Consider the following 12,991-nt stretch of genomic DNA (forward strand, 5'->3'; position numbering starts at 1 on the left):
GCTCACTTTAGAATTGTTGACTGAAGCAACTAGAAGTTCACCATCACTGTAATCTTCTACAACATCAGCTTCACCGAAATTTTCTGGTTGTTTTTCCTTTTGATTCGCAGCCTCCTTTTTAATCTTGTTCTGTAGCTTATAGCACTCAGATTTAATGTGTCATTTCTTCTTGCAGAAGTTACAAGTTTTACCTTTGTTTGAAAACTTTGATCTACCCTTAGATTTACCACGAGGATTCCATTCCTGTGTCCTTCCACAATTATCATCAGCATTTCGATCTTATCTCCCACAAATAATAAGACCCTCTCCCTGAGAGTTGGGTTTAACCACAAGATACTTATCTTATCATACGAGGTTAATGAATCATAAATGTAATGACCCAAATTTTACGGTTATCGGGAAAGTGAATTAAGTCAATTGAGTGGTTAATTAGACTTTAATTAAGTAAATTTAGCTTAATTAAGAGTAATTAGTGGAAAGGATTAAATTGAATTAAGTGTGAAAGTTTAATTATAGAATAAAGAAAAGTGAAAGGACTAAATAGGAAATAAGCCAAAAAGGGTGACAAATGTATGGTTAAAATAAGTTAAATGTGTACAAATATAAATGGTACACATGTATTATACATGTACATTTAGTTATTATATAAGTAAAATAATAATAATTAAAGTATATTATATTAATATTATTTTATATTAATTAATTAAATAAATAAAAGTTATGACAAGTGTAAGGTGATAAATTAATACATGTGTATTAATAAATATACACTTGTATAAATAATAAATATTATAATAGTTTAATAATAAAATAAAAATGAAATAAAGAAATAAATGAAATAAAAGAAATGAAAAAGAAAAACAAAGCAAACGAAACAGAGAAGAACAAGGGAGAAAGAAAGGAAAGAAAGAAAGAAAGAAAGGGAGAAAAGGGAAAATCAAGGTTTTGAAGCTTTAAACTTTAATAGGTATGTCAATTTAGCCCTTTTTACTTAATTTTGATGTTTTAAAAGCTTTAGAACAAAGTTTTGATGAAATTAAGTTGATATTTTGAAAGTTATTAGATTTCTAAATATTGTTTATGTTGAGTAAAATAATGAATTAAGGGCTAAATTGATAGAAATTCAAGTTAGAAATGAAATAAGGATTGAATTGTAAAGTGATTCATAAGTTTTATGCTTTCGGGACTAAATTGAAAGAATTTAGAAATTATGATTTTATGATGAAAAATAGATAATTATGTCTAAGTTTGTTTAAAAATTGAGTAGAAATAAAGTATGAATTAAGATAGAAAAGTAAGTGAATTTAGTTAGGATTATATTGGAATTAAAAGTAGAAAATCAACATTTTGCACTAAGACTATTTTGGACAGCAGCAGTAGTCTAAGTTTGAAAAATCACCAAAAATTGTAGAAATTGAATTAGAGGATGAATAAAATGTGAAATTAAATATTATTGAGCCTAGTTTTTTATAAAAGAAACGATTTAAGCAATTCAATTGTAAATTATGAGATATAATGAATTTTTTGAGACAAGGTCAGAATGAATTCGGGTTCCCCTGTTCTGACTTTGGAAAATCACCAAAAATTGGAGAAAAATAATTAGAGGGTTAAAGTTATATGTTTAGAATCCCTAATGAGTATATTTTTAGAAGAAATCAATGGGAATATTATCCGAGTTCTGTACTGTGAGATAATTAATTTTCAGTGAAGAAGGGTCGAAACTGTCGAGACAAGCAGAATAGGGGTGAATTTAAAGAATAAAGCGTACTTAATGGCTAAACCAAAATTCTGAAAATTTTATGGTAAGAAGATTTGTGAGTCTAGTTTCAGGAAAAATTAACGGATCTTAATTTAGAATTCTGTAACTCAAGATATAAATTAGTAAAGTATTAATGATTATGAATTGTATTAATTTCGTAGTCAATGTAGTACCGAAAATCTCGGCTAAGAAAGGACTCGAAAGTTACGGTTTGTATTTCTATAACCCAAACTTAATATTTAATTATTGAATTTATTATTTATTATGTATGGTAGGTGCATTGATTAAATTATTTGAAATAAAATAAATTATGAATATGTGTAAATATGTGAATTGTGTATTGATTGAAAAGTAGTTGGAATTGAACCGAAGTATGATTATATGTGAATATCTGAAATATATATTGGTATTGAATTGTATACTGATCAGAAAGTGGAAAAGTGAATTTGAATTGAATTTGAATTGAATTGAATGGAATGGAATGGGATTATGATTAATTGAAATGTGTATTGGTTGGATATTAGAATATGAGAAATTGTGATTGAATTGAAAGCGAATTTGAAATAGAAAAATGATTTGAATACCCTATTAACTAGTCGGACTGAGTCGGATATAGTTGACATGCCATAGGATTTGGAAGTGTTCAGGCACTGAGTGCCATACTGGTGTGTTTGGTTGGAATCCGTATATCCGCCAAAGTCCGAGTCTTGTTAATAGTGGTAAATATGAATATTAAGTAAAATTGGAATAAGAATTAAATTTCCCATTAACTTTTCGGGCTAGTCGGATATAATTGGCATGCCATAGGATTGGAAGAGTACGGGATTTATCGACTTTACCGATCGGGCACTTTATGTGCCGTATTTTAGGCACTTATGTGCTAGTTACTGTTAACGCTACTGCTACTGTTACCGATTCGGCACTTTGTGTGTCGAATATTATTCTTATTACCGATTCTGATTGACCTTGTATGTGTCAAATATTGTTATTGTTACCGTTACCGATTGACCTTGTGTGTGTCGAATATTATTCTTATTATCATTCTCGATTCAGCACTTTGTGTGTTGAATCTTTATTCTTATTCTTATTACTATTCGGATTTGTTCGATGAGGTACTCTGTGTACCATCTTGCTACTATTCTTTATTCTTGTTCGGCTTTGGCCGATGAGGCACTATATGCCGTCTTGGTGTGTTGGTTGGATCCGTATCCGTCGAGTCCTAGTCATGTTAATAGGGGTAAATAAAGGTATAAAATAACGATTATTCTTGAATAATTGATATTCTGGATAATTGATTATTCTTGGATATTAGACATTACTAAATAATGAATATTCTTGAATAATTGATCATTCTTGAATAACGATTGTCCTTTGAATGAATGACGCTCTTGAATAACTTAATAGTTACCGAATATTTGATTTTACTGAATAATTGAGTGTTACTGGATAACCGATCAATTGATCGATCTTGAATAATGGTTATTATTGAATAATTGATTGTTACCGAATAATCGGTATTCTTGAATAAATAATTATTACGAGTGTTAATGAACATTCTTGATTGATTAATTGCTATTGAAAAATAATAAATGATTTGAAATTTAAAGTAGACCAAAACATTGGTTAGAAAGTGAATGTTTGAATTCTCATTGAGTTTGAATAGTTCAATATATATAAATTAATATGTTTTATAATTGTTTAAGTGTTCAGATTATAGAAATACCACTGAGTGTATACTCAGCGTACGGTTTGTTTTCGAGCGCAGGTTAAGTTAAGGCTAGACTGTTGAATCAGCATTTCAAGCCGATCCCGAATTTAATAAGGTAAAGTATGTTGAGTATTGATAATGACATGTACCTAGGATGTTTAATGAGAGTCATTTAGGTTGTAAAAGTGTTGATGAAATAAGTAAATTATGGTTGGCAACGGTATATAGTATGAATTTTGAAATTTATAAAAAAATTCATATTGATTCTAAATTAGTTCCAAATTGAATTTACTGTCCATATTGGACCGCGAGGCCCCATTAAAGGGACGACATCTTAAAACTAGGATGAGTGTGAATATTTATTTTAATTAATGACTGAAATTGGACTGTACTAACTAGTAATGTCTCGTAACCCTGTTTCGACGACGGTATAGGGTCAGGGGACATTACAATAAACCTCATCAACTGTGAGAGACTCGCGGCTATATAAAACCGTGTCTCTAAAGGTTGAATAAGACGGGGGCAACAAACAAAGAAGAATCAACCCTATCTTCCTTATAAGAGGAATAGACTATGTCTATTTATAGGCTTATAAAGCCATATTCTAGTAAGACTGAAATACCTTATTCTAATCAATATCAAATAGATGGAATTTAATAAGGTTTAAAAAACCTTATTCTAAAATAAAATAAAAGAAGTGTAATTCTATATGGATTCTTCTTTTATTTTATTTTATCACTTTATTTTATTTAAATAAGGATTCGGGTCACTTAATTCTAACACATAACATTTTCAATTCTACAAAATATTCATGGATCAAGCAAGCAATAGTTATTCATGGTTCACCCACTTATTTAGATAAACTAAACCTAAGAATTAGAGGTTTATTTCCGAAACGAATTAAGGAATTATTTAATGAAACACATGCAAAGAAGAAATAGCAAGACACGTCATACGAATCCTTTACTTAGCCCACATTGCCCTCAATATGCAATTTTAAAACAATAATGAATAAAAGAGTCAAGTGTAGTCCTCGTGTTAATTTGGCAGAAGGTGGTTTAAGCAGTTCAGGTTGGTTCTGGTCGGTCCAGCCCTGGGTGTATTTTCAACAAATGGGAGCACTGATATTTGACAATGCCGTGAATTAATTCTGACCTCCTAAAAATGGCTGTCTTCATCCATGTTCCTGGAAAATAACACAATCAAACAGATTAAAATGATACTTTATTTAATTCTCAAACTAAACTAGAATTCAAAATTAAATTACAAAAATGAAAATAAATAAAAATAAATATGGGTTGCCTCCCATAAAGCGCTTTTGTTTAACATCGTTAGCTCAATGACCAGAGTATTATTCGTTTGGTGCTAACGATGACCAGAGTATTATTCGTTAGGTTTCACAAGAATTAATTCTTTCATTATGTGCACTTAGAATTCCTCCATTATAGGTGGATTAAGGCATCTTTGAGCTTTCCCGTTCGGGTTTTCCTTTTCCCCTATTGGAATCCTTAAATGTTCCGATAACGGTTTGAGTTCCAGTTTTGAAGTTTGCAAAATAGAAGGCAAGAGTTTAGTTTTAGAAGGAGAAAACTCAAAATATTTACCTTGACTTCTAGAAAATTATGGAGTTTCCAATAGAATAACAGTTTCATGAATCGATTCTTTGAACGTCATTAACTTGTCTAATTTATCCATCGTATTGAGGTCTAAACTCTTGCAAAGTACAGTTTGTAACTCATTCTCTTCATGATACTCAAAATGAAATTTTGTTAGTGGTTCAATAATATCAACACTAGAAATATTCAACATTGTGTTGGGTTGATCCATCGCTTTATAAACATTAAATTTTAGCACTTCACTGTCGAATTCCATAATGAGGGTTCCACTACGAACATCAATCTTTGTATGTGCGGTACTTAGGAATGGTCTTCTGAGTAGAATATCAGAAGCATTTTTTGAGTGGTCGTCCTCCATATCGATGATATAAAAGTCTACAAGAAAAACTAGTTCATTTACCTTTACGAGGACATCTTCTAGTACCCCTTCTGGATATACGCATGACCTGTCTGCCAATTGAATAATTACCCATGTTTCTTTCAAAGGACCCGGGTTTAGTAATTTAAAAATAGATAAAGGCATTACATTAATAGATGTTTTTTTATGCCAATATTACCTATTTTGCAGCATATAGAAAACATACCTTGGTCTTTACACTTAGGTGGAATTTTTCTTTGTAGTACTGCAGAAACATTTTCTCCCACATTTACCCATTCGTTTCCTTAGAGCTTCTTTTTTTCTGGTGTACAATTCTTTCAAAAATTTTGCATAGCATGGAACCTGTTTAATTGCATCAAGTAAAGGAATATTAATTTTTACCTTACGAAATGTTTCGAGGATTTCTTTTTCCTCTCGTTCCTTTTACACTCGGGCGAGCCTTTTAGGGTATGGGAGAGGTACAACAAATGGTTTATAAGGTTCCATCTTAGTGGGAGTTACTAGTTCAGCTTCCTGTTTAATGTCGTGGTCACGACTTGTGCCAGGCACTAGTTTTGACTCTGTTCCTTCTTTTACGGTTACAACACTCGCATTTGGACGTGGATTCAGCTCAGCTTGAAATGGTAATTTTCGTTAGTTCTCCAAACGAGTAACTGTGAGTGCCAGCTTACTTATTTGGTAATCCATTTCTTAGAGATGCGCTTCAGTTTTTTGTTGGAACTTTTCGGTGCTAATAGCTAACCTTTCTACTATGGTTTCGAGAAATGACTTTAGAGGTTGATACTATTGAGGTGAAAGTGGTCTTGGCTGATATGTTTGATTGTATCGAGGGTTCGATTCATAGCTTAGATTTGGGTGGTCCCTTCACCCTCCATTATACAAGTTCGACTATGGATTATAGTGCCTTTGCGGTGGCCCTTGGAAGTTCCCAATGGCATATACTTGTGCAGTTGTGTCCTCAAGTAAAATTGGGCACGAGTCGGTAAGATGATTAGGCTTAGCACAAATCCTACACAACCAAGCTGTAACAACCTAATTTTCAATGTTGATGGAATAGTGGTTTTGGGGCAACAAATTTCATCGTGTCAACTCGTAAATATTATTTTTAGAATATTTATAGATTCATTATATTCAGTATTAAAATTTGGTTAAGAAATATTAATGTTTAGATTATTAATTAAAGAAAAAGGACTAAATTGAAAAAGGTGCAAAACTTACTAATTCTAGTAATTAGGTGATGAAATGGTGTAATTATTAATTGATAAAAGACTTAAGTGATAATTAAGCCCTAAATAATATAGTGGGGCAGCAAATTGATGGAAAATGACAAAATAATGAAATTATAATTTACTTTAAATCAAAACAAAATTAAGTAAAAAAGAAATAGGTTTCTTCTTCATTTTATATTGTCATAGCCGAAATTCATGGTTTTTAAATCGAGGAGAATCGACCAAGTCTTTTACCTTGCATATGAGTGTTTTCTATACCTATTTCTTGTAATTTTTATGTTTTTAAGATCGTCGCAACTAGGTCCAACTAACCCGTGCATTCGTTTTTGATTCTGTTAAAAATTTTGGAAATTTTCATTGATTAATATTAGATTTTTTTTTATGAATATCATGTATTTGGAGCTTTGATTGTGTTGTGTAATGATTTTGTAAAGTGATTTTTAAATTTTGATTTTAGGATTAAATTGTGAAAATGTCAAAATATTAGGGTTTGATAGTGAATTTTAGGTTTAGCAAGGGCTGTTTGAGGGCCTAAAATATTTGGATTGATTATTGATTGGAGAAAATTAGTTAATTTGATAAATTTCGTTAAGGGACTACATTGTAAAAATGGTAAAAGTTTGGGGTAATTGTGCAAATTCAAAAAAATAAAAGTATATTAATTGTAAAATAGATTGGAAATGAAATATATGCTAATTAATGAGTAAATTTATATTTTAGATCAAGATCCTGTAGATACTCGTGGAAAAGGAAAAATAGTAGAATAGTCCCTAAACTTCTGCAATTACTACAATTCAATCCAGGTAAGTTCGTATAGTTAAAATTTAACATTTTTATAAATTTATGGTTGGTATTATGTATATATTCTGTTGTTGGAAATGAATTATTGTTTGAATTATAATATTGAATTGGATATTTAGTTTGAATTGAAGGGGGATTTGAGTACATTCGTGATTTGGTGTATGACAGGGGTTTGGAGTGGAGATGGTATTGGAGAAAGATATCAGCATTTTACCCAAGTAAACTAGGGTTTAGCATTTTTTGTGAACTCTCGTGTTTTACTTTCTGTTTGATTGGGTGGATCAGCTCTTACGAGCTTCTGTTCAGCTCTTAAGAGCTTCTGTTCAGCTTTCGAGCTTTTGTTGGCATATTCGAGAGGAACAACTCTTATGAGCTTGTGTTGACGATGTACTCTTACCCTTAAGTCATTCTTCAAATGGAAAATGTTGGTAAGGTAACTTGTTTAATGAATTCGAAAGACATGTGAGTTGTTTTTATATTGATTTGGATACAGATGTATTTATCGATTGAAGTTGTGAATGACAGGGAGTTCTCTTTGATGATTTTTATTGTTTGAATTATTATAGTTAGTTTCGTAAGATTTATCGTTTAACTCGTCAAACTTACTAAGCTTTATTAAGCTTACTTATGTTGTTTAATGTCATTGTAGACTTTCGAAAACTTGGACGATTGGATTGACACTCAAGTCCCACTATCCAGTTTATCTCGATAGTTTTTGAAACGTTTAATTTGGATTATATGGCATGTATAGGCTTTTGTGTTATTTTGGTTAATGTTTGGCTTATATGAATGTTATGAATAATATTTTGTGCAAATAACCAATTTTCAAATGGTATGAGAATGAGGTATAATTGTTATGCTAGTATGTGTGGCTTACATACATTTGAATTATTGTGGTTGTGGTAACTTTGTTAGGTATTTTGATTTGGTATTGCTTGAATGAGTTGATTAATTGAATTAATGTGTATTTTGAGATAAAGTTGTATATAATTGTGGTACCAATGATGGTACATTGGTTAGGCACGTATTAGGTTTGTTTTGATGTGTTTTTGACCCAATTAATGTCATTTTGATTTGGTATTTTGGTTAGTATTTTAGTTTCTTAAGGTCCAAGCAATCTGAAATGGTAAACTTGTGTTTTAAGGTTCATTTTGAGGCCACACGGCCCGAGACATGGGCATGTATTTCAGCCGTGTATGACATACGACCATGTCGCATGGCCGTGTGTCCCCTGTAGGTTCAATGTATACAAGTTAGGCAGTTAAACGGCCTAGTACACAGCCTAGCACATGGGCGTGTGAGGTCATTTTGTAACACCCCCTAACCCTTATCCATCGCTGGAACAAGGTTACGGAGCATTATCAGACATTATAGATCATATACGAATAATTCATAATTATTTACACATAAACATCATAATTATATTATATAGTCCCTTTATGAACCTTCTAGGCATAAAACACGTATTAGAAACAAATTGGGGCTTAATCGGAAACTCAGAGAATTTTTCGCGAAATTTCAAAATTTTTCCTAGGTGCAGGGCACACACGCCCGTGTGATCAAGGGACATGCCCATGTGGTCAAGGGACACGCGCATGAGACCCTATGACTTGTTCGTGCTTCAGGCCGTGTCCTAACACATGTAACTTCTTGACTTACCTCACACGGCCAAACCACACGCTCGTGTGCTAGGCCGTGTGCTTCACACGGCTGAGACACACACCCGTGTCTCTGCCCGTGTGGTCATGCCTGAACATTCTGTTTTAAAATTTTAATATGTAGGGGACACACGGCCTAAACACACGCCCATCTACAAGCCCGGTGTCTCACATGGCCTGGTCAGATGCCCGTGTGGACTCAAAATGAGTCTTAAACTTTAAGTTTACCAACCTTGCAAATCTTGAACCTCAAACAACACAAAAACCAAACATTCAACCAATCCAAAACACATTCAAATATATTTTAAACATGTCTGTTGAAACCCTTTTTATTTTGAAAATAATGGGGATCTACTTTTGAAAACAAAAATGTGGAGTCGCCACCAATCTCTTAGTTTAGGTGTGATTAGGCCACCTACTAAAACTTTTTGTTCCATTAATGACAATTTTGGTTTACGTAAAAATCAAAAATGGGTTCGGGAGTCGGTTACGCATGAGGAAAGGTGAGCACCCTCATTGCGCCGAAAAATTGGTACCAAATTGATTCGATGCTATCCCTATATCAAAGGTTTTTTTTAAAAAAAAATGATCTTTCGAAGTATAATTCCTTTTTTAAAATGTTTGACTAGTTCAAATTAGCAGTCAAAATTCTCTCGTTTTAAAGATATGCAACATCATATCTAGCACGATTGGACACTATCCCTTATACCTTCAAAAATACGATTGATTTTTGACCCTCAAAAACTTGTATGTTAAACTTGTAAAAGGATATCCAAATATTTAGTTCACTGAAAAAATCATACCCAGCACGGTAGGGCACGATTTCTCGAATTCCTCGAATATTGAATATTGCCTTATTTCAAAATTTTTGACTAATAAGAAAAATTGGATATAAAAATGTTTATTAATTTTAAAATAGATGGAATATTTAATGCATTGTAACAAAACATTTGTATAAAAAGAGTTAATGAACATGAAATAATATGCACATATATAGTACAATAAACCTCAATTAATAAATCCAACAATTATGTACAAATATTCTAAGTACAATGTGACCAAAAATTTTTAAGCATGGATGGTGAACAATCAATACAAAAAATATATATACAACAATAATTAACATAGCACAATATAAAACGATTCACAAAATATGTACAAAATAAAATGGAATTAGAAGTCAATATAGTATAAGACATTTTCAAAATAATGATGCATTAATGAACACATAATATAAGTTGACAAGTTTGTTCAACACAAATTTATTTAAAATTGACAATGTGCATGATAGCTTAAATAATATATAAAATATAAAAGAATAATCAAACACATGATAAAATATAATGTACATAATAAATTCATAAAACATGTATATATAAATAAATTTGGGAATAATTATTTGTAAAAAAAAAATAGCATGAAATTAATAATGTATGAAAAATTAAGTACATATATAAATTATACATGTAACAAATCTTTAAAAATATAATCATATACACAAAAGGTAAAAACTATATTTACAAAATACATAAATTTAATGATGTATATTTATAAAACTATATTTATAAAAGGAATTTTGAAACAAATAATATATAATATAATTTTACATGCAACAAATTGATTTGGATTGATGGTACACATTGATGATATATGCATAAAAATAATAAGATATGGAAGTGCGAAAAATAAGTAAATTGTACAATTTAAAATATGGTCCTTAAAAGAAATATATCATACACATAGATAACTTTAAAGGAAGATATATACATAGAAAAATATTTACATAGAGTTATATGAAATCAATAACATGTACTATAGTAAAAATAATTTAATATGGGTAATGTATATGTGAAGAAATTTTAGAAATAATTATATGTCAAAATAACATTGAATTAAAATATGAATTATAAGATTAACTTAATTTTATCATAAATTATATATGTAATAAATTTAAAACACAATTATATACAAATTTATTAAAAACCATATGTATAAAAATAACATGGCTTTAATATTACATGTAGGTTAAATATAAGTACTAAATATATGCTTAATAACAACTTAAATGACACATAAAATAGATGATTTTCTCAAAATATATATATATATATATATATATGTAAACATTAAAATATATGAATAAATTCAAAAGAAATTATAAAATAACATAAAATTAATAGCATACATAAACTAAAATGAATTTTATTACAAATAACACACCAATTATTAAAATGATAGAATAAACGAGAAAAGATTATAATAATGTTTTAAAACAACATTCAATTATCAAAGCAACGTGAAATATTACAACCAATAATCAAGCATGTAAAAGAAAATGTATGTGCAGTAAATAAAAAAGAATAACAACTTAATTTAAAAAAAAAAATTGAAGCAACAATTTACAAATAAAATAATTGCAAAATAGGATCAATGTGCGGGGACTGGAATTGGAAATATCCCGCGCCCAAACGCTGCACTGAACTGTGGACCAAAGTGAAAAGGCGCACAAATTATAGAGCCAAATTTTAAAAAAACAAGGTAAGTTAATAGGGCGCAATTGAAGGCTTCGCGCGAAGGGAAGGATCTAATGCGCAAATTCCCCATTTTGAATGGAAATGCGCAGATCTGGCCTGCTAAATGGGCTGACGCGCAGATCTTCCTCATTATAAACGGCGCTGTTTCAATTTTGATTCAAAATTAAAAAGAAATTGAATGGCATTCTGCCATTTTTCAAGCCACAATCTAAGCACCCATTTGTACGGGTTTCGGCGCAGTAGTTCTAGGGTTTACTAAGACCATTTCGTTACCAGTTCACCATTAAAATTGGTGAGTGGTGTAGAAGCAACCTTTATTTCCATCAGAATCAACACTCAAAGACCATTTTCACTTGAGCATTCGCATTTCTAACCCCGATTTCGATGGAGAAGACAAGGGATCTTATCGATGCATTCATGAAGGTAACTTTCTTGTTTTTCTTTTTTTTTTTAAAAAAAACTAAAAACAAGATATATGCAAAAGAGAAAAAAATATTGAAGACGGAAGAAAAATTTTAAATCACCTTTTGATTTTTTTGATTCTTGGTATTGGATTTGCGTAGTGTGCGTAAGATTACAGAGATGAAATCAACAGCTTTTTATAGCCAGATTTTTAGAATAAATAAAAATAAAAATTACATTTATTTGTCGTATTCTGTTAGTGGTTCTTCTGGTGTATTCCTGTACAGACTCGGCCGTACGAAGGTGCAAGGAGACGTGCGAGGAGACGTGCGAAGGAGGCCGTGCGAGGAGCCACTCGTGGGAACCCAACTCTCTGGCCTATTCCAGAAGCTTCTGGTGCTCTCATCTGCTGTACTCCTTTTTGGGTGTATTGGGCCTCGTGTTTGGGCTATTAGAATTGGGTTTTAGGATTTATTTAATTGGGTCGGATTTTATGTAATTGGGTTAAAGGATTTTGGGTGTTTGTTTAGGCTATTATTTTTTTGGGCTAAATGAATTGTAAATGGACTTTAAATCCATAAACACTTTAATTTATTATTTTATTTCTGTTTGATTTTTTTATTATTTTTTTGTGTTTGGATTTTTTTCTACTTTTTTGATTTTTCATAAGCCCGGGCAAATTGGGCCTATTACAATGTCTAATTAATCATCCTAAGTACCTAACCAATGTACTCCTATAGGTATTTCACATATACTGACCAAATCAATCCAATTAAAACTCATTCAAACTAATTCTAATTTCATACAAATCTACTATTAAAACTTATCATTTAATAACTTTAACATTTTATATATATAAGTAACCATTATCATATTACAACATCATTTACAAACATTTCTCAAAA

The 12,991-nt window shown here is 30.8% G+C and overlaps 1 long non-coding RNA gene across 1 annotated transcript; it reads left to right on the plus strand.

The window, feature by feature from the left end:
* Positions 1-11,726: 11,726 nt before the first annotated feature.
* LOC108475509 (uncharacterized) lies at positions 11,727-12,699 on the plus strand. The gene is made up of 2 exons (XR_001869982.2): positions 11,727-12,107; positions 12,374-12,699. It is a non-coding gene; the product is annotated as an uncharacterized LOC108475509 (long non-coding RNA).
* Positions 12,700-12,991: the final 292 nt, after the last annotated feature.

The sequence above is a fragment of the Gossypium arboreum genome, chromosome 3 (genome assembly GCF_025698485.1).
Source record: "Gossypium arboreum isolate Shixiya-1 chromosome 3, ASM2569848v2, whole genome shotgun sequence".
Taxonomy (NCBI): Eukaryota; Viridiplantae; Streptophyta; class Magnoliopsida; order Malvales; family Malvaceae; genus Gossypium; species Gossypium arboreum.